Source organism: Sus scrofa, chromosome 11, assembly GCF_000003025.6.
Source record: "Sus scrofa isolate TJ Tabasco breed Duroc chromosome 11, Sscrofa11.1, whole genome shotgun sequence".
Classification (NCBI taxonomy): domain Eukaryota; kingdom Metazoa; phylum Chordata; class Mammalia; order Artiodactyla; family Suidae; genus Sus; species Sus scrofa.
The window spans coordinates 51,596,983-51,618,963 of record NC_010453.5 but is presented as its reverse complement, the minus strand read 5'-3'; positions in this window follow the sequence as shown (position 1 = coordinate 51,618,963).

Sequence of the window (21,981 nt, the reverse complement as noted above, 5' to 3'; positions counted from 1 at the left end):
CCTCTTTACCTATTTACAATAGCAATCCTTTATAGTTGCAGATGTTCAGAGTATCTTCTCCCAGGCTTTCTGTTCAACTTTTCATTTTCTCTGTAGTGATCAAAAGTCGTTCATTTCAATGTGGTAATTCATCAATTATGCTTTTTAGGGTTTCAATTTCTTGTGTCTTAAGAAATCCTTTCTTGCACAAAGCCTATAAAGTTATGCTTCAATGTTGTTTGCTAAAAGTTTTATAGGTTTGCTTTTCACAGTAAGAGCTTGAATCCAGTGGAACAAACTCAACCAGCTTCCCCTGTTACCAATTTACATAATCAGAGTATAGTTATTAACATCAGGAAACACTGATACAACACTACTAATTAAACTCACTTTGTTATAATTTCATCAGTTTTCCAATGAAGATTTTTTTTATGGTCAAGAATCCAATCCACAATCCCACATCTTCTTTGTTAGCTCTTGTACATCCTAAGTCCCCCCAATCTGTGACAGTTCCTCCGTCTTGCTTGACCTGAATACATTTGCTGTGTACTGATCAGTTATCTTGCAGAATATATACCAGTCATGGTATTTATGCTGTGTTCTAATAATTAGAGTGGAATTATTCATTTTTATTAATACCAAAGGTGGGATGCTATGCCCTTTCCCCTTTATATCAAGGGGTTTATAATGTCAATATCTTAACCATGATCACTTGGTGAAGGTGATATCTGCCTGATGTTACCACTGTAATATTTTTTCTCTCTGCGTGACAAATTATCTTGGGAGAGATACTTTGGACTATGTTTTAATATCTTACTTCTCTTTAAAGTTTATCCACTGACTTTAGCATCCATTGGTAGATCTTGATGGCAACAATTATTACTGATCTGTTTGCCTAACACAGTGTTTAGGTTTCTGTCATTCTCTCTATGTTCATTCATTTGAATTCTTCTTTAAGAAAGGGCAATTCCAGAGGGTCTGTCATGGCTCAGTGGAATTGGCTCTGACTAGTGTCCATGAGGACACAGGTTCGATTTCTGGAGTAGCTCAGTGGGTTAAGGATCTGGCGTTGCCATTAGCTGTGGTGTATGTAGGTCGCAGACACAGCTCAGACCTGGCATTGCTGTGGCTGTGGTGTAGACTGATAGCTGTAGCTCCAATTGGACCCCTAGCCTGGGAACCTCCATATGCTGTGGGTGTGGCCCTATAAAGACAAGGAAGAAAGGAAGACAATTCCTTAATCCCATTTATTCAATTATTTATATCGGTATGGACCATCTATTTTAAACTATGGGCTATAATACAACACTTAAGTATGTTGTTCCTCAAGTTGGTCTAGTTTTGAGCCTTGGAGCTTCCTCACTTTGGTTCCAGTGGCCTTTTGACATGTTCCAGTCTTTCTTTTTCTATCATTCCTTTCTTTTGGTACCACAGGATAGTCCATTTCATCATGTATATTTTCTGCCCCTATCCTGTAAGGAATTTTCTGAGAACCCCTAGTTCCTCTAATTAGAGAATGGTATTTAGAAACCAAGATCTGGGTGCTAGGATTGCTTATTGCTACTGGGGTGTCATTGCTCCTAGACTCTCAACAGGGAAGGCTATGAAATAAGCTCATGTATACCTACACAAACACACACCTGTGTGTGTGCATATGCATGTGTGTGTGCGTGTGTGTGTGTGTACTCAAGTGCCTTGAGTTCATATTGATATTTCTGATTCTAAATCAGCACAAGATTCATTTTAGCCTTCCTTTTCTTATTTTACCTTTTTCTTATAAACTTGACTCTCAGTATCTACAATGCATTTTCTTATTCCCTTAATCCTAGTATACTCATAAATTACATGAGTATACCTAGAAGAAACATTTGCTAACTAGAGAACAGTTTGTGTTTATAGGGTTGGGGCTTTTTGTTTGGTCTTGTCTTTAGCCTGCAACATCTAGTCAAAATACTTTCCCAGAGTTACTCAAATTAGTTCTTAGCACTTCCATTCCCTTCAGTGAGGTTATGTTATTCATAATATAATCAGGTTCGTTTGTCACTATCTACATTCCATTTGGGGACCACTACATCCTGGTTGACTTTTTGTACATGAACCATTACTGTGGTTCTTAGAGTCAAAGATATTGAAATTTTAGCCTCAGAGAAGAGTATAACGCTTCCCTATCCACACAATCCCATTCCCATCTGTCCCTTCTCCACCCATTTTCCATCTACCTATTTTTCCCTAGTGGTTACCTTCATACATATATCTTATTTATTTTTTGCTGTTTAGGACCACACCTGCAGCATATGGAAGTCCCCAGGCTAGGGGTCGAATTGGAGCTACAGTTGCTGGCCACAGCCACAGCAACACCAGATCTCTGACCCACTGAGTGAGGACCAAGGATCAAACCTGCATCTTCATGAATACTAGTGAGATTCATTTCCACTGTGCCACAGTGGGAACTCCCATATATCTTGTTTAATGCCTTTAGTGTCTTGTTTTCTCATTTAGCTTTTTACCATCTAGTTTTTCTTTTAATGTCCATTTATTGCTTATACAGCAACCAACTTTTTCTATTTTCTCCTTCTCCCTTTAACTCCCAACCTTTAGTTGCACTATTTCTACTTGTGTTACAGTATGACATTTGTAAATTCATTTTCTACCCTCAGTCCTACTCTTATATAGTAGGAGTTGCAGCTTTATATATTTTTAAATGCTCACCTTCAGGCCATTTGCTGAAATTTTACCAGTCACCACAAAGTTGGATAAAGGGAGGTGAGTACGGAATTCCAAGTTCTATGTTGAGAATTGTTTTTCTGTAACTTAATATTTAACAGACACCTTGGTTGTATGAGAAACCCTTGGTTATCCACTTTTTTTTCCCTTTTTGACAGCCATACCCGCGCCATATGGAAGTTCCCGGGTGAGTGGTTGAATTGGAGCTGCAGCTGCAGGCCTACACCACAGCCATGGCAACACCAGATCTGAGCCATGACTGTGACCTACAACACAGCTTGTGGCAATGCTGGATCCTTAACCTGCCGAGCCACAATGGGAACTCCAGATTTTCTTTTTAAATGTGCTCTCTTGCTGCCTTTGCTTTGTGAGTGAATTTTCAAAAGTCTGATCCCTAACTGTCTTGGCTTTGAAAGTTATTTGAATGTTTTACAGGAAGGCCTTGAGAAATTTATCCTAATCTCTGAAACCTAACACTGATATATTTTGAATTTTATGTGTAAATAATCATATGAAACAAGTGATATTTTTCTTGTTTCCTTTCCAATTCCCTTCCATCCTTCCTGTTTCTGCCTGCCACCATGGTCCAAGCATGGGCTAGGACCACTTTCTCAATTATAGCCCAGTCTAGTCCTACTCCCTGTGAATAATTCTCTATAACTCCTGGCTCTGTGCTCTTGGTCCTGCCCTCTGAGTCATCCTTCCTTTTCCATAAAAATAGCCTGGGGTTGCAGCAGAGTAGAATTCTAAGCTTATTCCTATTGACAGTAAGTTGGAAATCCAAAGTTTCCTTTTCACTTTGTGCTGGCTCTGCCCTCTTCAGTCCAAGCTGGTATAAGCAGACATTTAACTTAAATATAAAATGCTAAGACAGAAAGCAATAAATTAAAAGTATACTAAACACTTAAAGAGGCAATTAAGAAAATAAGCAATTTTAGGCTCTGGTGCCAGGCAGACTTTGGTCAAATGTACAATCAACCACTTGCTAGCTCTGTAAACATGGGCTCATGGGTGTTCTATTTCAGTTCTTTTATCCTAAAATATGGGTGAGGGGTATAAACGAGTAAACTCTTAAAATTCTTTCAGGAGGGAGTTCCCTTCATGGGTCAGCAGTTAATGAACCTGACTAGTATCCATGAGGACTCGGGTTCAATCCCTGGCCTTGCTCAGTGGGTTAAGGATCCAGAGTTGCTATGAGCTGTGGTGCAGGTTGCAGACGAGGCTTGGATCTGGCATTGCTGTGGCTGTGGTGTAGACCGGCTGCTACAGCTCCAATTCGACCCCTAATCTGGGAACCTCCATGTGTCACGGATGCAGCCCTAAAAGTTAAAAAAAAAAAATTCTTTCAGGAGTTCCCTGGTGGTGCATCAGGTTAAGGATTCAGTGCTATCACTGCTGTGGCTTGTGGCACAGGTGTGATCTCTGGCCCCGGAACTTCTGCATAACACAGGCACAGCAAAATAAATAAAACACTTTCAGAACTGCTGCATGGTGGAAACTAAATACATTCTAGTTATTGCAAAATGGTTGTTATTCCTTCCTACCCAGCATTTATATAAGTTCAGTACAGATTAACAAGGAAAAATTTGACAGGAAGAACTGAGCAAAGAAGGATTACAAGCTATTTAGCCATTTTTATCAATGTTCTTAAAAATATAATAGTGGTACAGAGTTCCTGTCGTGGCGCAGCGGAAACGAATCTGACTAGGAACCACGAGGTTGTGGGTTCGATCCCTGGCCTTGATCAGTGGTTTAAGGATCCAGTGTTGCGGTGAGCTGTGTTGTAGGTTGCAGATGCGGCTCAGATCTGGCATTGCTGTGGCTGTGGCGTAGACTGGCAGCATATGGCTCCGACTAGACCCCTAGCCTGGAACCTCCATATATGCTGCAGGTGTGGCCCTCAAAAGACAAAAAACAAAAAAATTGTGTGTGTGTGTATGTGTGTGTGTGTGTAGTGGTAGGATTATTATTTGCAGTTTTATGTTGTTTCATTTTAGTTTTTAGGTAACAGCTGCATCATTTAAAAAAAAAAAGGCACTGAATAGAAGTTAGAAAGCTTGGCTTTCCCTACTGGCTCCTCCTCTGACCAATAGCTGCTTGATGTGAGTAACTCACAACACTCTTGAGGCTTAGTTTTTATGTCTGCAAGACAGGAATTCTATTCCTACCCTACTTTCTCTCCATGGTGACTGTCACTATCAAATGACAGTGAAGCCGTCAAAGGAGGAGAGACCCACCAGAGTGCCTACTGGATGCCAGGTGCTTGATACACAGCATCCCATTTAGACCTCTTGCAAAGCTTCTTGATGTCTAATTTCGAGCAACATATATATAATGAAACGGAGACTCAGAAAGTTTAAGTCCCTTGTTTTGGGTCACTTGCTAAACAGGAGAGCTGGATTTGAGCTGAGGCCTGTCTCTAGCCTGCCCACTTTCTCATGACATTGCACTTGGAAAACCATCATCCTCTTGGCATGATGTCCCGGATCACGTTCACCAGGACGAGTGAGGCAGGTGTGGGAAGACAGAGCACAGATGTGCTCACGGAGGTGGGGGTGGGGAACTGGGGACAGAGCCAGTGCGGGAAGATGAGTCAGGAAGCCAGAGCCCAGGTGGGTGGCAGCAGTGCAATCAGATAAATGTAGGAAATCTCAGCGCAGGGAATAAAACATCTAGATGGAAAGGCATCCATAAGGGCCCCCGAGGTGGGGAGGCTTGCAGCCAAGGCAAGAAACCAACAGGAGCCACTGGGACCTCTGAGTCAGTGATCACGGGGCAGGAGTGGTTCTCCTGTTTTGTGCACTGCCTCACTCCCTGTGCCTGGTACATAGTAGCTGCTCAATAGTAATTGTCGGATAAATGTGGGGGTCTAAGAAGACGATGACAGGGCTCCAGAAAGTTACTATGAAGGTGAAGCTGGGTTGTCAGAACTAAAAGATCACTTCCATTTAATCTGCAAGAATGACTGACTTACTGCTGAGTCAAGAAACCCTGGCGTACAGAGACCTCTAATCAAAAGTTGAAAAAAAAACTTGGAATTCAGGTAAGGTTGGACCTGCAGGAAAGAGTCAAATGACTTGACTATAGAGGAAGAAAAAGAACCAGGAGGGGAAAAAATACACCACCACCACCACGTCCATCTCTTTCTCAATCTTGTATTGCTTCATCAAAGTCCTACCTGTCCTAATCCCATTCCAGCTGCCTATAAATGTTTTCTCCCTGCAACCTCTGCCCTGGATCAGTGAGCACTGGCTGTCTGGGGACACGTGCAGCTGGACTCTGAAAACACTTTCTTCAGGGGTCCAGATCCTAGGTCTCACTCAGAGTTCTCTTTTGAAAAAGAAGCCTAGCTCTCGACTCTAGATCATTCCCCCAGAATTCAGTCTGTGTGTCTGCAGGCTCAGGATTTTGGAACCCTTTTCATTGATGCAAACCCCAAATTTGTGACCTGATTCTCTTTGGATACAAAGCATTGACATCACTGAAAAGGACATATCAAAATGTACCATTAACTCTCACCAGCAGATAAGAACTGCCATACTGACTCCTCCCTAGACTAGGCCTGGGTCTGTTCCTTGATATGTGAACTTGTGGGGAGGGACAAAGCCTCACATAGTCCCATCCTCAGTTTGCACCCTCTCTCCTCCATCCCCAACACGACCTTGATCTCTCTCCTTGCTCCATCCCAAGAGCTTAGCCAGGAATTGCTGTCTGGTTTCATGGCCAGAACGTTTTTGAAAAAAGTTTTCTATTACAGTCGATTTACAGTGTTCTGTCAATTTCTGCTGTACAGCAAAGTGCCCCGTTGTACATATACACACATTCTTTTTCTCATATTATCCTCCATCATGTTCCATCACAAGTTCTAGATATAGTTCCCTGTGTTATGCAGCAGGATCTCATTGCTCGTCCACTCCAAATGTAAAAGTTTGCATCCACCAACCCCGGAACTATTTATGATATGCAGGTGCTGTCTTTATTTTGCTAACTCTCCCCAAATATGAGCTCTGGAAAGCTGCTTTACTTTCAGAACTACTTAACTCAGGATAAGGTATAGGTCTTACAAACGATTAGAAAACTTTGGTTTAAGGCAGCTACTCATAGAGTTCCCGTGGTGGCGCAGTGGTTAACGAATCTGACTAGGAATCATGAGGTTGCGGCTTCGGTCCCTGGCCTCACTCAGTGGGTTAAGGATCCGGCGTTGCCGTGAGCTGTGGTGTAGGTTGCAGACGTGGCTCAGATCCCTCATTGCTGTGGCTATGGTGTAGGCCAGTGGCTACAACTCCAATTAGACTGCTCGCCTGGGAACCTCCATATGCCGCAGGTGCAGCCCTAGAAAAGATAAATAAATAAATAAATAAATAAATAAATAAGGGAGCTACTCATACTCTGCTCTAGTTACTGAAAACTGCAAAGTAAAGGTCCCTGTGGTCTTGTACTACATCCGTCTCTGGACACGGAGAAAATAAGTGTATCCGCCGAGTTGGACAAATGAGTGGGTTAACAGGGTTCTGAGAGAACACTTAAGCAACAGTCATCCTCAGTAAAAAAAGAAGAACCATCATGAGGCTTTACATTTATTTTTCTGTTATGATATGAGCTCAATCAAAATATCTGCTTGTCATATTTATATCCAAGGGAAAATAAGTAAAAGCAAGCGTTGTCTGTATTTTAACACCTGATACAGAGTGCAGACACTCCTAAAATATTTACTGAAGCTTAAAGACCAAATTAATCAAGCAGTTTCCCAGAGTGGCTCAGAATATGAGAGTCAAGAGAAGCAGAACATCTAATTATATTCTAAAATGAGGAAAACGGGAACCACTAAAAAGATTGATTTGAAGACCGCATAAAAGGCAGATGTCATCAGCAAGACTCTGAATTTTGTTGAATGTAGGACAAAGAGGAAAAAAAATGCTTTTATCCCAACTCTATTTTTTCACAGAGGACACTGACCCATTTTGTCCCTCAGAAAATTACTGCATGTGGGAATACAATTGCTAATGAAAAACCTTTGGGGAGTGCCTGTTGTGGCTCAGTGGGTTACAAACCCAAATAGTATCCATGAGGACACGGGTTCAACCCTGGCCCTGCTCAGTGGGTTAAGGATCCAGAATTGCCATGAGCTGTGCTGTAGGTCAAAGACATGGCTTGGATCCCTTCTGGCTGTGGTGTGGGCTGGCAACTACAGCTCTGATTGAACCCCTAGCCTGGGAACTTACATATGCTTCAGGGAGGCCCTAAAAAGGAAAAAAAAAAAAAAACCCTTTGGCTTCCTTTCAGTTCCTAACATGCGAGGGTTCATGCCATGGTTATCAAGAGAAATCTGCAGAAAATAAAGCCAAACAGAACTGCAGATCGTCCACTGGCTTAACCTTGTCAAGCAGGGATGAGACCGGAAGTGCCAGGTGACCCTGATGGACAGAGATGAAAATCAATGAAGAAAACACACTGCAGAAAAGGGTTGTGAAAAAGTTAATTCGGACCATGCTCCACCTTGGCCAAGACAGAAAAAACTGATAAACGCATTATGTGTTCCAGCAAACGGGTTAAGTTCCAGCAGCCTTTTGTAACCTTTCCACACTCCTGTTTACACAATCTTGATGCCAGGCAGTTAGGGTCATTTGGAGAGATAACATTTCTAATTGTAAAAATTATATTCCTCATGTCCTAATGCTGAGGTTATTACAGCTCAAAAAAAAAAAAGTGGAGCATGTTAAGGTCATAAATTAGAGCAAAAAGATCTGGAGGCCATAGCGATTTTTAATTTCCTAGGATTTTTTTTATTTTAGTCTTTTTAAGTTGCAGCAAAATATGCATAATGTAAACTATACCATTTTAGCCATTTGTTGATGTTTTTGGCCACAACCAGAACATGTGGAAGCTCCCAGACCAGGGAGCAAATCTGGGTCTCAGCTGCAACCTATGCCACAACTGCAGCAGTGCCAGATCCTTAACCCACTATGCTGGGCCGGAGATCAAACCAGTGCCTCAGCAGCGACAACGCCAGATCTTTAACCGGTTGCACCACAGCAGAAATTTCAGTTTTAGCCATTTTTTAATGTGCAGCTCAGTAGTATTATTTACATTGACACTGATGTACAACAAGTCTCCAGAACTCTTATTCCTGCAAAAAAAAGATTATATTTCTATACCCACTAAACAACTCTAACCACTATTTGACTTTCTATGTCTATTAATTTGACTACTCTATGTAATTCATATAAGTAGAATCATATGGTATTTGTCTTTTTGTGTCTGGCATATTTCATTTAGTATAATGTCTTCAATGTTCCTTCATGTTGCGTATTTGTCAGCATTTCCTTCCTTTTTTAGGGCTGAATAATATTCTGCCATATGGATGTATCACATTTTTTTTAATCCATTTATCCATCGTAGGACATTTGGGCTGCTTCCACCTTTTGGCTGTTGTGGACAATGCTGCTACAAACTAGTATTTTATTACATTCTATTTTAGTCTGTGTTTAACTGTGCCTCAGACCTGCATTCATGACAAACTCTTATCAAGTCACTCACACTCCTGCTGCATAGGAAGACTGACCACAAAAATGTGATAGGTCTTTTGCTAAGATATTGAATTTTATTAAAGAAAGGCAGAGTCCCCAAACATATTCCATGCCCACAAATTTCTTGTTCTCTGCTGCTGGATAGCACAAATTGGACAGGATAGCAGAACGTCCTCTGCAATTTTCTGAACCTATGCAACTCTGCCCCCATCCTGCCTCCTGTGTGATGCTTTAATGTATACCTGTAAGACACTTGCAAATATCTTAGGGAAGAGCTATAACGTGAAAAATTATATCCCACCCTGGGAGAAGGGGAATATGTCAAAATCTGGACATATTTTGGCTCCCTGGCTTTAAAATCTCACTTCCCAGGAAAATGTCAAAAGTATTCCTAAGAAAAAAATCATTCAAGAGTAAGTAGTTTTGGATTTAAGACAGTTCCTTGACAGTAAAAGGTTTATTAGCTCAACGAAAAACTCACTTCTTGGAGTTCCCGTTGTGGCACAGTGGTTAATGAATCCGACTAGGAACCATGAGGTTGTGGGTTCTATCCCTGGCCTCGCTCAGTGGGTTAAGGATCCGGCATTGCCGTGAGCAGTGGTGTAGGTCGCAGACGCGGCTTGGATCCCGAGTTGCTGTGGCTGTGGTGTAGGCCGGTGGCTACAGCTCCGATTAGACCCCTAGCCTGGGAACCTCCATATGCCGCGGATTCGGCCCTAGAAAAGCCAAAAAAAAAAAAAAAAAAGAAACTCACTTCTTTGCTAGAACAAATGAAAACTATCTCAAGCACGTCACATGGGAACCATTGCACCAGTATGGTCTATAACGTGTAATGAGCATCTCACAGGTGACCAGCCAAGTCTGCTTCCTTCCTGTCAGATGACCTTCACCACACCCTTGAGAGAAAGGACAGGAGTCATTAGATCCATTTCAGAGGTAAGAAAACTCATGTGCTGGGTGCATAAATGAGCTGCCACAGGCAACATGATCAGGAAATGAGCACATCAAAAGTAGGACCCTAGACTTTTCTGTCGGACATGGAACTGAAGAGTGTTTGTAAATTGCTATGAAAGATTCTAAAGTCAATTCTGTCTGCAAAGTCTAAAAAATATTTAATGTTTGTACTTTATGTCTTGGGGAGTTTTAATTTTGTTTCGTAATGAATTTGACTGTATTCTAGAAAGTATATCAGTCCACACAGTTTGAAAATTGAAAAAACAAATCCTTCACCAGAAAACAAATCCTTCACTGTTGGACTCAAATTCCTCTCAAGTGCAAATCAGTGCCTACACGGGTATGGGTGACAATCAGCCTGTATCAAGAATTCTACAGGTATACCTATAAATGTAATCAAACTCATTAAGCAATTTAAAAAAAAAAAGAATTCTACCCATCACTTCAAAATACTTTGTAATAGTTAAGAAATGCAAATATTCACAAAATATATTCTAAGCAGCTTATAGAAAACAGCATATAATGCCCAAAGAGGTCAAGGCTGCGTTTTAAAATAGCAGACATCAAGGACAGAATCTGAAAGCAAAGGTTCAAGGTTACCCGCAGGGGCACAGGATGGCGTGTTCTTTCCTTACGGCGCAGAGAAGAAACCACAGCCCTACCCAACCACGGCCCCGGTGCTGACCTATCCAGGGAGCTCTGGCTGTCAACCATTCCCTAGGACCCTGAACCTCCCTGCTGGAAAGGACCTCCAGTGCCTTCTTGTCATCTTGGGTCACTCCAGGAATAAAGGGTGAAGAGGGTCTCTTTGGCACCCACCTGAACCACCACATCATTGGCTGGGTGCATTCCTGTAGCGTTTTCTCTGTTCCCTTTCAGATGATCATTAAAATCAGGTTCAATACAATTTATCGCATTAAAATCAGATTCTTTTTTGAGATAATAAACTATGTTCTACTGTTTCTATCTCTGATAACCTGGTCCTTTGAAGTCACGAAGTTTCTAACAGGAACTGCCGTGATCATTCTTGTCAACATGAATTGTCTCATGTTCAGCGTTCCTTTCATTGCCTTAATTTTCAGGTAATTATACTCCTTTGTTCCACCCCACGTAGCACTTCACCTGCCTTGGTATTTATACATCCAAATAATTGCAGAGGGTTATCAAGGCCTATCTTTGCTGTCTCTAAGCCAGCTCGAGCCTATTTAATTCCCTTCCCTGTCCTCCTCAGTCAGTCCCTCCAACCCCTCCATCATCTTCCTGACTCCGTGTCTGAACCTTTTCCAAGAAAACGTCTACATCTTTCCTGGTCGCAGGCTCCCGGAACAAATGCGGTTTTCAGGTGCCATTTCATCAGAATCACTTCCCTACCCGGGGGTAAATCTCTTGAATTCTTCACATCCCTTTGGTCTTCTTCCCCCTTCTCATAGCCAGTGTGGGTCCAAGGCATTTCTTTGCCCAAGGCAAAATGAGGCTTCTTTTCTTTTATGCCATGTAGTTGGATTCGTTTCAGAAAGGTTCACGCACTCTCTCTTCTACACCCCCCCCCCGCAACTGTCCCCTTTTGCTCCTGAATTTTAGATACGCTGCTAAATTATATGGCTGCAAGACACCATAAATAAATCCAAGGTCTTGTAGTATTTAAAAAGGTGGCAAAAGTGTGGACTCCGGTTATTCATTTCTAAAAGCCTGAGTGTCCTCCTCTTTAAAAGTGGACAGTAATGATCCAAATAAGAAAATGTATGTGGAATTAAGAGGATACAAAATTATTTATAATAGCTAAGGAATTACATAAAGTAAGTTTTTAGGAGTTCCCGTCATAGCTCAGCAGAAACAAATCTGACTAGCATCCATGAGGACGCAGGTTCGATCCCTGGCCTCACTCAGCGGGTTAAGGATCCAGCGTTGCCATGAGCTGTGGTGGAGGTTGCAGACATGGCTCGGATCCTGCGTGGCTGTGGCTGGCGGCTACAGCTCTGATTTGACCCTTAGCCTGGGAACCTCTGTATGCAGCAAGTGTGGCCCTAAAAAGACAAAAGAAAGGAAGGAAAGAAGGAAAGAAAGAAAAGATTTTAATTCGGAGTCACAAAATGATTTGGTAAAAGTAAACACTGCATGCGGAAGAAATACTACTGGTCATCCACACTTTATACTCTCTCAAAAGTCTTCAAAATCACGAAGAGTCTATTGCTTACATATATACTGAGTCAGCGCTCGTCCTACCCAGGAAAAGGAAGCTACATACCCCTTCGCGTCTCTGTCCTTCCTTCCATGGCTCCTAAGGAGCAGCCTTTGTGAACCCATGAAATTTCATGTTTGCAAAAACCGTATTACGAAAACTACTTTTCAGTCAGGGTCTAAAGGGAAAGATATTTTGAGAGTGGCCAGATTACCCGACTCGTTTTTTTAAGTTAAACTTTTTCTGCAGGAAATGTTTAAATAAAGGCATTTGCTACAGCTAGCGTTTCCAAAGGCAGGCCACTGTACTGAACACACGCGACGGCGACCACGCACAGCTCTTGTTCCAGAGTAACAGCATTCCTTTTCCTCAGCTTTTCCGTCACATCCTTCACCCCCGCTAACACTCCCGGGGTCAGGATGATCAGCCTACTGGCAATTTCCGCACAGCCTCCCACAGAGCCTCCCATAAAGACCAGAGTTATTAGACAAGGACTCACCTCTCAGTCCGCAAAAGGATAGAATGTGCTGGATGTCGATGCGCTCCAAGCCAGGACGCTCGCCCCGCCCCACCCATATTTATTGGGTGTGTTGATGGCCAACAGCTCTCAGTTGTGTTCACCTGCAGTAATTGCCTTGCAGTGAAAACAGCCCCCTCACCCATGGTTCATGGCCCCACTCACCTGCATCCAATGATTGGTCAGAGAAAGACCTTAAAGGCTTAGAGTTGGCTGAGTTGCAAACCATTGTAGTTCAACTTCCCCGGGGGCCCAGTTCTGCTTCCTTCATTTCCTCTAGAGTTTGAACTCCCACATTGTCCAATAAGCCTCCTGTACCTAAATCTTTGTCTCCGAGTCTGCTTTCCAAGAACCCACTGAGGTCCAAAGAAGCAAACTCAGAAGTGGGATTTTGAATAAGGATGAACAGCTGGCCTGTTGGCCATAAGGACAGGGAGTAGAGGGGGCCTGGAAAGCTCCTGGAAAAGGTAGCAGTGCAATTGTTAAAACTTTCACCAGTGGAAGTACCTACTGTACATCACAGGGAACTCTGTTCAATATCCTGTAAATAACCTACATGGCGAAAAGAATCTGAAAAAGAATGCATGTATGTATATGTATAACCGAATCACTTTGCTGCATACCTGAAACTAACACAGCATTGTAAATCAACTATACTCTGATATAAAATAAAAATTAAACTATAAAAAAAACGTTTTCACTAGTGGAAATCCAGACCTGGGTACCATGGCAAGAAATGCATGGGCTGATGCAACATATCAGACATTTGGATACATGTTGAGATCAGTAGATTCTATGGGGAAAGACAAATTCCTGAAAGTGACAGATCACCAATTAAAGTGTTCAAGCCAAAGGCCTCCTTAAGCTGTATACGGAGAGACTCTTATCTTTTACAACGAGAAGGCAAGAAAAATTGGGGATCTGACCCAGGACTTAATTGAAGAGGAGCAGAGCTCCAGAAGAGGTTGTATTCTCAACTTGACCCATGCACTACGCCAAAGTCAGGGCTTGGATGTGGAGGTCCTGAGAACATAGAAATGAGGTGGAGATATCCTGATACAGTAGAAAAATCTTGACCCCTCAGATGTTTCCTGAGCCTTTTGGACCTACGGAAGTGATCCACTCCTCCTGTTAAAGGCTAGTGTCTATTCGAATAATCACTCAGTCTATGATAAGGAAGAGAAGGGAGTTTTGCTTGAGCCAAGGTGAGGACTGTAGCCCGGGAGACAGAGATCCAAGAAGCACAATGACTGAGGCTTCTGTGGCCAAAAACTGCAACTTACATAGGTTGTCAAGAATTAGGATTGGAACTGGCAAGAAGCAAGGGTGCTAGTGAAGCAAGAATTGGTTGGAGTCTAAAAATGGTTGCATAGTGACAAGGAGAGACCTCAAGACTCTAAGGTTGTAGCTGGCCGCTAATAGTAGATAATTGTTTTGCAAATGGGTGGTTTTTGCAAATTTGACACAGTTTTGAAAATTTGAGTTGTTGGTGATGCAGAAACACATCTGAAACCATATCCACGACGGCCATGCAGCTCCATTTTGGATGCCTGAACCTCAGTTACTCCATTTGATTTTTAAATGATTTTAATTATGTCAGCACTACAGATCTCCTTTTCTTAAAAATGGCTAAGGATGGAGTTCCCGTTGTGGCTCAATAGTTGGCGAATCCGACCAGGAACCATGAGGTTTCGAGTTTGATCCCTGGCCTCGCTCAGTGGGTTGAGGATCCAGCGTTGCCATGAGCTGTGGTGTAGGCTGTAGATGTGGCTCGGATCCTGCGTTGCTGTGGTTGTGGCGTAGGCCGGCGGCTACAGCTCTGATTGGACCCCTGGCCTGGGAACCTCCATATGCCATGGGAGAGGCCCAAGAAACGGCAAAAAAAAGACAGAAAAAAAAATGGCTAAGGAACTTCTGCCTTACACACACACACACACACACACACACACACACACACACACACCATTCTTGACCTACTCCCACCTCCTGGCCACCAGGCAATAACTAGGACTGAGTCAAAAAAAAAAAAAAAAATTCCTGCTGAAAAAGTATTGGATCTGCTAACAAAGCAAAGAGATTACAGCTTCGTACTGTCACAGGACCCCAAGATGTACCAGCAGGAACTGGAAAGTACAAGAGTGAAATTTAAGTACTGCAGCAACAGGAGCAGAGTAGCCACCTGAGCTGGAACGTTCTGTGACGACAGCACTTCTGTGATACAGAACCTCACATAGAGATGATACGAATGTGTGGCTAGATTGGCTCTGAGAAGCTTGGAGAGAGCGCCAGCCCTCACTGAATGAATAGAAATGCCTCAGTTCTCATGGTTCATGGTAAAGAAGAGATCAAAGACCCAGAGAGGTGGGCATGCTGGGGTGGAACGAGTAAATGGTCAAAGTGAACACATAAATGAATAAATCATCTTCCCTCTCCTTGAAAAGGTACATTTATACGTTGTTGCCAGAATTTTTCTTCTAAAACTCAAGCCTGATCAAATTGTCACACACCAAATAAAATTCAATCGAATTGTTTCAGATTTTTTTTATTATATATGCCTGGCATGTATTTGCCATATCAAAAAATATGTGTTACATAAATGAATGGACCTACTAAGCTCTCACGACTGCCTTCCTCCCATTACCTTCTCTTCTAAATATTTCTCATTTGCAAGGACAGCCACGATGATTTTCTCACCCTTCCCCAAAGACAACAGCCCTTCACAGCCTGTGCCTTTGTATAGTATAAACTGATCACTCTGCCTCAAATGCTATCTCGACATTCTTTTTGGTTGTTGTCTTTTTACAGCCACACCTGAGGCATATGGAAGTTCCCAGCCTAGGGGTTGAGTCAGAGCTGCACCTGGGGCCTACACCACAGCCACAGCAACACCGGATCCGAGCTGCATCTGTGACCTGCATCTCAGCTCATGGGCAGTGCCAGATCCTTAACCCACTGAGTAAGGCCAGGGATCAAACCCATATCCTCACAGAGACTATGCTGGGTTCTTAACCTGCTGAGCCACAATGGGAACTCCTCAACATTGTTTTATTCGTTCCCCCAACAAACATTTATGGAGTGCTACACACTCCCTCCCTGCCAACTCCAATTCACTCTTCCCAGCATCCAATCTGAGTGGTGTCCTCTGGGCCATGGTACCTTGAACCTTCCCACCTAGAAACCTCCCCTTTGAAGAGCTCCTTTTCAATAGCTGTCTTTCCATTTCGCTGGGTGCACTTGGAGCAGCAAGACCACCCTCTAGCTCGGACCCTGGCAAACAGGAAAATTGTTGCAGGTACCTATTTCTTTTGTCTCCCCAGTCTCATTTCAATGTTCTTCTTCAGCATCACTCCTGCTTCTTTGGGGAAACTCCTGCACCCTCCCTCTGCACCCTACTCTTTGCAGCTCCATCTGCTGATCACAGTTGATTACTCACAGACTTCAGACATGCCCTTAGTCACAGAGATGGGCATGTGACTTAGCTCTGGCCAGCAACACCTCTCCTTGGAGATCATGCTTGGTCCAAGGATGGGTAAGTGACCCAAGCCAGACCCATGAGAGTCCTTCTCTGGGATGTTGTATACAGACTCTGCACAGGCAGGACCTCCCTCTTCCCATGGGGGTCACTAAATCAACACAGCCCATGGCCAAGACCTCCTGCTCTCACCACTTGAAGGGAGCGCATCTGGAACAGGGAGAAAATGGCCAATGGGCAGAGGAAAGCAGAGCAGGCAGAGCAGATCTAACATTCTTTTAGTCTTTGAAGTCCCCGAGGCCAGATACAGCCCTAGTCATTTAGGTAAAGCATCCCCCAAAAACTGTTGAATGAACACAAGTGAAAATTTTTAACATACTTTCAAAACAGTGTTCATTGTCAAAACTCAATTCGAATAAATGATTTTATAAATTATTATTGAGCTTCTCCTAGGGGCTGGGCATTCTTTTACATGTTAGGCTGACATAAGCAAATACCTTACTCTTTTCATAACATAATGCCATTTTATATTGCTATTTGAAATTAGCACTTAACCTCAAAAAAAAAAAAAAGCCCTAAACAAGGGCTAAAAAACCTAAACAAGCCCTTAGAATTTCCCTAGATGTGTGTATTTTCCAGTGATAAACCCAACCTTCTTTTATTGTGTTTATAGTCTTTGTTGTTGGGATGATTTGTACTCCAATGTGAAAGCAGATAACAGTCCCCCAAATGGTATTGCTATTGGATCCGTCATGTAAAAGTCAGCTAAACAGTAAATACAATACACCAAATGAGGTCAGAAAGAAAAATGTATATATGGCATTCAAGGATTAAATACATGAGGTATAAACTCTTAGAGAATAACTCAAAACTGTGACATGTATTTTTTCCAAGGCACCAAATAATGAGGTTGGTAGTTTCAAGCAAATTACTCAGCTAGGCCTAGGTGTGTTTACCAAATCTGAATCTACGTATCAGAACCATATAGCCTTTTAAAACTATAGCTGTGTGGGTACTTACCTACCAGTAAGAATCTGAATCAACACATTTAAGATAAAGCCTAAGCATCCGTATTGTTTCTTTTTCCATTCCTAAGATCACAGCAATGCAAAGTCAGATTTGAGATCTAGAAAACAGCACAGCCCTCCCATCTGATTAAATCTTTCTTTTTCTCTAGCAGTCATCATGCACACTCAACTTTTTTTGACGTCCAGTAAGTGAGATATAAAGATAATATTGAAGAGACGGTCAACTTATGTCATTGAGGTCCCTCTGCTTAGGAAACACATGATATATTTCCATACCTGGAGTTCCTGTCATGGCTCAGTGGTTGACGAATCTGACTGGGGACCACGAGGTTGCAGGTTCGATCCCTGGCCTTGCTCAGTGGGTTAAGGATCTGGCTTTGCTGTGAGCTGTGGTGTAGGCCAGTGGCTTCAGCTCTGATTAGACCCCTAGCCTGGGAACCTCCATATGTCACAGAATCAGCCCTAGAAAAAGACCAATAAAATAAAATAAAATAAATATTTCCATACCCAAGAATTGGGGGGTTTATGAAGATCTCAGAACATAACTCTCCTGAATGTCAAGAGTCTTATAAATCTTAGGACTGCAATGGCAGCCACATTCTACTTAAAATCTTGAATTTTAGAACTTACATAGACTTGGAACCTCATTCAGTCTAACTCCCTCATTTTACAGAAGAGGAATCAGAGATATTGATGTTAGTGCACTAATGGATTTCATTCAGAAGGCAAACGAACTCTGAAATGTATATTTTAATGTAAAATTTTCAAATTCTGCTCTGGTGAGCACAGCAATCTCCCTCACCACAAAATCATTTCCAAAATACTGAAACTGGAGTGTCTGTCTGTGGCGCAGCAGAAATGAATCCAACTAGGAACTATGAGGTTGCGGGTTCCATCTCTGGCTTCACTTAGTGAGTTAAGGATCCAGTGTTGCCATGAGCTGTGGTGTAGGTTGCAAATGCGGCTTGGATCTTGCATTGCTGTGGCTGTGGTGTAGGCTGGCGACAACAGCTCTGATTAAGCCCCTGGCCTGGGAACCTCCATATGCCATGGGTATGGACCTAAAAAGACAAAAGACAAAATATATATATGGAAACTGAACCCTGGAGTCCATTGTGCCACTGGCTCAATCAAGAGCTAATTCCATCTGTAAAAACCTCTCAGTTGGCAACCGTGACTTCCTTCTATCTGTTAAAATGGTTGGTTGACCTGATCATTTATACAGCCTCTAATTTGAAAAACAAGGAAGATTCTAGAAATCAAGTTGAAAAAAATGGTGACAGATGATTGTGCTGTGTTCTAAGATGGACAATATTCTAAAACAGGGTAGATCATAGCTTAGGTTTATGGCTCAGGTTTATTTTCAGGAAACACTCAAGGCTTCTTAAGTTTGATTAGTGAATCTAAGCAGAACACATAACTTTCTAATCATAACCAACATCATGTTCAAAAAGAATACTAGGAGTTCCCGTTGTGGCTCAGTGGAAAAGAATCTGACTAGTATCCATGAGGACGCGGGTTTGATCCCTGGCCTCACTCAGTGGGTTAAGGATCCAGCGTTGCCATGAGCCATGGTGTAGGTCACAGACATGGCTCGGATCCCACATTGCTGTGGCTGTGACATAGGGCAGCAGATACAGCTCCGATTCGACCCCTAGCCTGGGAACTTCCATATGCCAAGGGTATGGCCCTAAAAAACCAAATATATATATATATATCACTTGTTGGTTTTCAAGATTATTCTACCTCAAGTGAAACTGATTTAACTTTCTTTGTAGACGTGCATAAATTGGTTCTTTTGTATGCAGTGCCAGTTTTTATAACATCGAGAATAAATGCACTGAAAAATGATATAGTTCTTAAAAGTTATCTGTAAATATTTAAGGCCTGTCTAGTTGAGGACACTTGTGGCCTTAGGTGACTTATAGTATGTCACCGTTTTATATAGCAACACTCTGAAGAAACCTGTCAAGTCTAGACTAAATTTGCATAAGGCAAGACTCAGTATGAAACAGATCTCAGATCATGTCACACATTTTTATCACACATATGAAGCTGGTCAGAGTCAGGATGTCCACACTGGATCAACCACAAGTCTGCAGGGCTGTTTCTGGATTATAAAAACTGAAAGTCACATTCAGGTAGCATATGTCATTGGGTCAACTCTGCTTCACACGACAGGGAAATATCCTGAGCAAGTAGGTGAACTTCTAATTTATAACAGAGGGAGAAAAAGAAAGAGTCAGATCTTGAAGGGAGATTATTTCTTTTGCTATTAATTCCTTCAGGCATTAAGCCCATATTAATCACACTCATTACAAACTAGGAACTTAGATCTGGAGCTCTTTGTTGATAAAGAAATAAAAATGTAGCACATGCAACTTCAGGATGTTTTTGCCAAATGAAATATCTGCACTAATTCATAAGGTTCATTTACTACTGACCTCAAATTTTCCATTTATCCCCAAAGTACAATCAATTAAACATTTTTTTTTTTGAGAAAGAAAACAACACTGATCCCTAGAATAGAGGTGTTGGCATATGTGGTGCAAACAGGAATATTTCCACTGAAACAAGTACATCTCTAAGAAATAGCTCCTCTTAAAGCCTAAAGCAGCGAGGAATCAAGAGAGTTGGGTTAGGCTGTGCAAGGAAGTTCTTTACCTCATGGCAAGTCAGAGCACGCAAAGACGGCAGAACTATTTCCTAAGATTTGCACAGTGGCTCCTCACACACTGAAAGGACTATTGAGCCCTATTCTCTGCACTTCCCCAAACAATGACACTGTGATTAGAGCACACGGCCAGCATTGATAAGAAGATTTTTATTCCTCACCAAGTTGACTTCAAAAAGTTCAGGTTTCATTTGCAGAATTTCTCAAGACTTAAACAAGTAACTAAGTATCTGTTTAGGTCACCCTTACTGAAGGGTGGCATGAGAGGGAGGCTGGTTACGAAATGTTAACCCGCCCATCGCCATGGTTATCTGAACAGGATGACCTGGTGTGGCTATTAGGGTCCCAAGGCCACAACAAGGCATCTTAAACCTTGGGAAATACAGACACAGGATACACTAACAGAACTTGCCAAAACACGGCTGTGAAATTACAAGGGCTGTTTAGTTAGTATTTACAGTCAGTGTTTCCCAGCCAAGTCTCTGAGGACAAAAAGCAACTTGGCATTGCCAGGATTCATCTACTGGCTCAGACTTTCGGGACTCATGAGACTTTATGAGAGCAAAGTTGTTTTTGTTTTTTTTTCCACTATAATGCCTATTACAAAACTGATGCGTGACTTCAGGAGAATATGTGACCAAACCTGATGACCTTAAACAACAACAAAAAAAGGTTGGTGGGCGTTCAAAGGACACTTTTTTCCTATTTTCTAAAAACAAATTGGTCCTGAGAAAGAGAATCAAACATCCTTGGCTTAAAAATAAAAACTAGACAAAAAAGAGAGAGAAAGAAATGAAAAGATACACCACTTTTTGATAGAAAGGCAAAATGTCAACTTGAATTTTCCTAAATCAATATATAAATTTAGCTTAATTCTAATAACCATACACATGATGTTTTAATTAAAATTAAAATTAGTTTCATTTTAAACTAAATGAAAAAGAAAACTAAAAATAAAACAGCAAAAATAACTTCAAAATTTGATGACATAATAGAACATTTCTACATGTTAAAGAATACATATATATCTTAAATCACAATGCTAAAAAATGAATTTTCATTTCAATGAAAATGAAATACTATTTGAAATTCATGTACACAGTGGGGAAAGGACAATCTCCTTAAGAACTGGTGCTGGGAAAACCAGAGAGCCACATGCAAAAGAATGAAACTGGACCACTGTCTTATATCATGCATAAAAATTAACTAATAATGGATTAAAAACTCAGGCATAAGACCTGTAACCATAAAACATCTAAAAGAAAACTTAGGGAGTTCCCATCGTGACTCAGTGGTGAATGAATCCGACTAGGAACCATGAGGTTGCGGGTTTGATCCCTTTTAAGGATCCAGCGTTGCCATGAGCTGTGATGTAGGTCGCAGACTCAGCTCGGATCCCACGTTATTGTGGCTCTGGCATAGGCTGGCAGCTACAGCTTTGATTAGACCCCCAGCCTGGGAACCTCCATATGCCATGGGTGCAGCCCTAGAAAAGACAAAAAGACAAAAAAAAAAAAAAAAAAAAAGAGAGAGAGAAGAAAACGTAGGCAGGAGGCTCCTTGACCCAAGATCAGGTAATGATTTTCTGAATCTGACAGAAAGCAACAAAAGCGAAAACAAACAAGTGGGACTACATCAAACTAAAGAGTGTCCACACAGCAAAGGAAACCATTAGCAAGATGAAAAGTTCACCTACAGAATGAAAGAAAAGATTTGCAATGCATACATCTGATAAGAGGTTAATATCCAAAACATATGACGAACTCATATAACTTAATAGGAAAAAAGTTTTTTTAAATCACAAGATCTGAAAAGACTTTTTTCCAAAGACGTACAGATGGCCTTGCATCCTGGTACATGAAAACATGTGCCACTTCATCAATCATCAAGGAAATGCAAATCAAACCACAATGAGATAATCACCTCA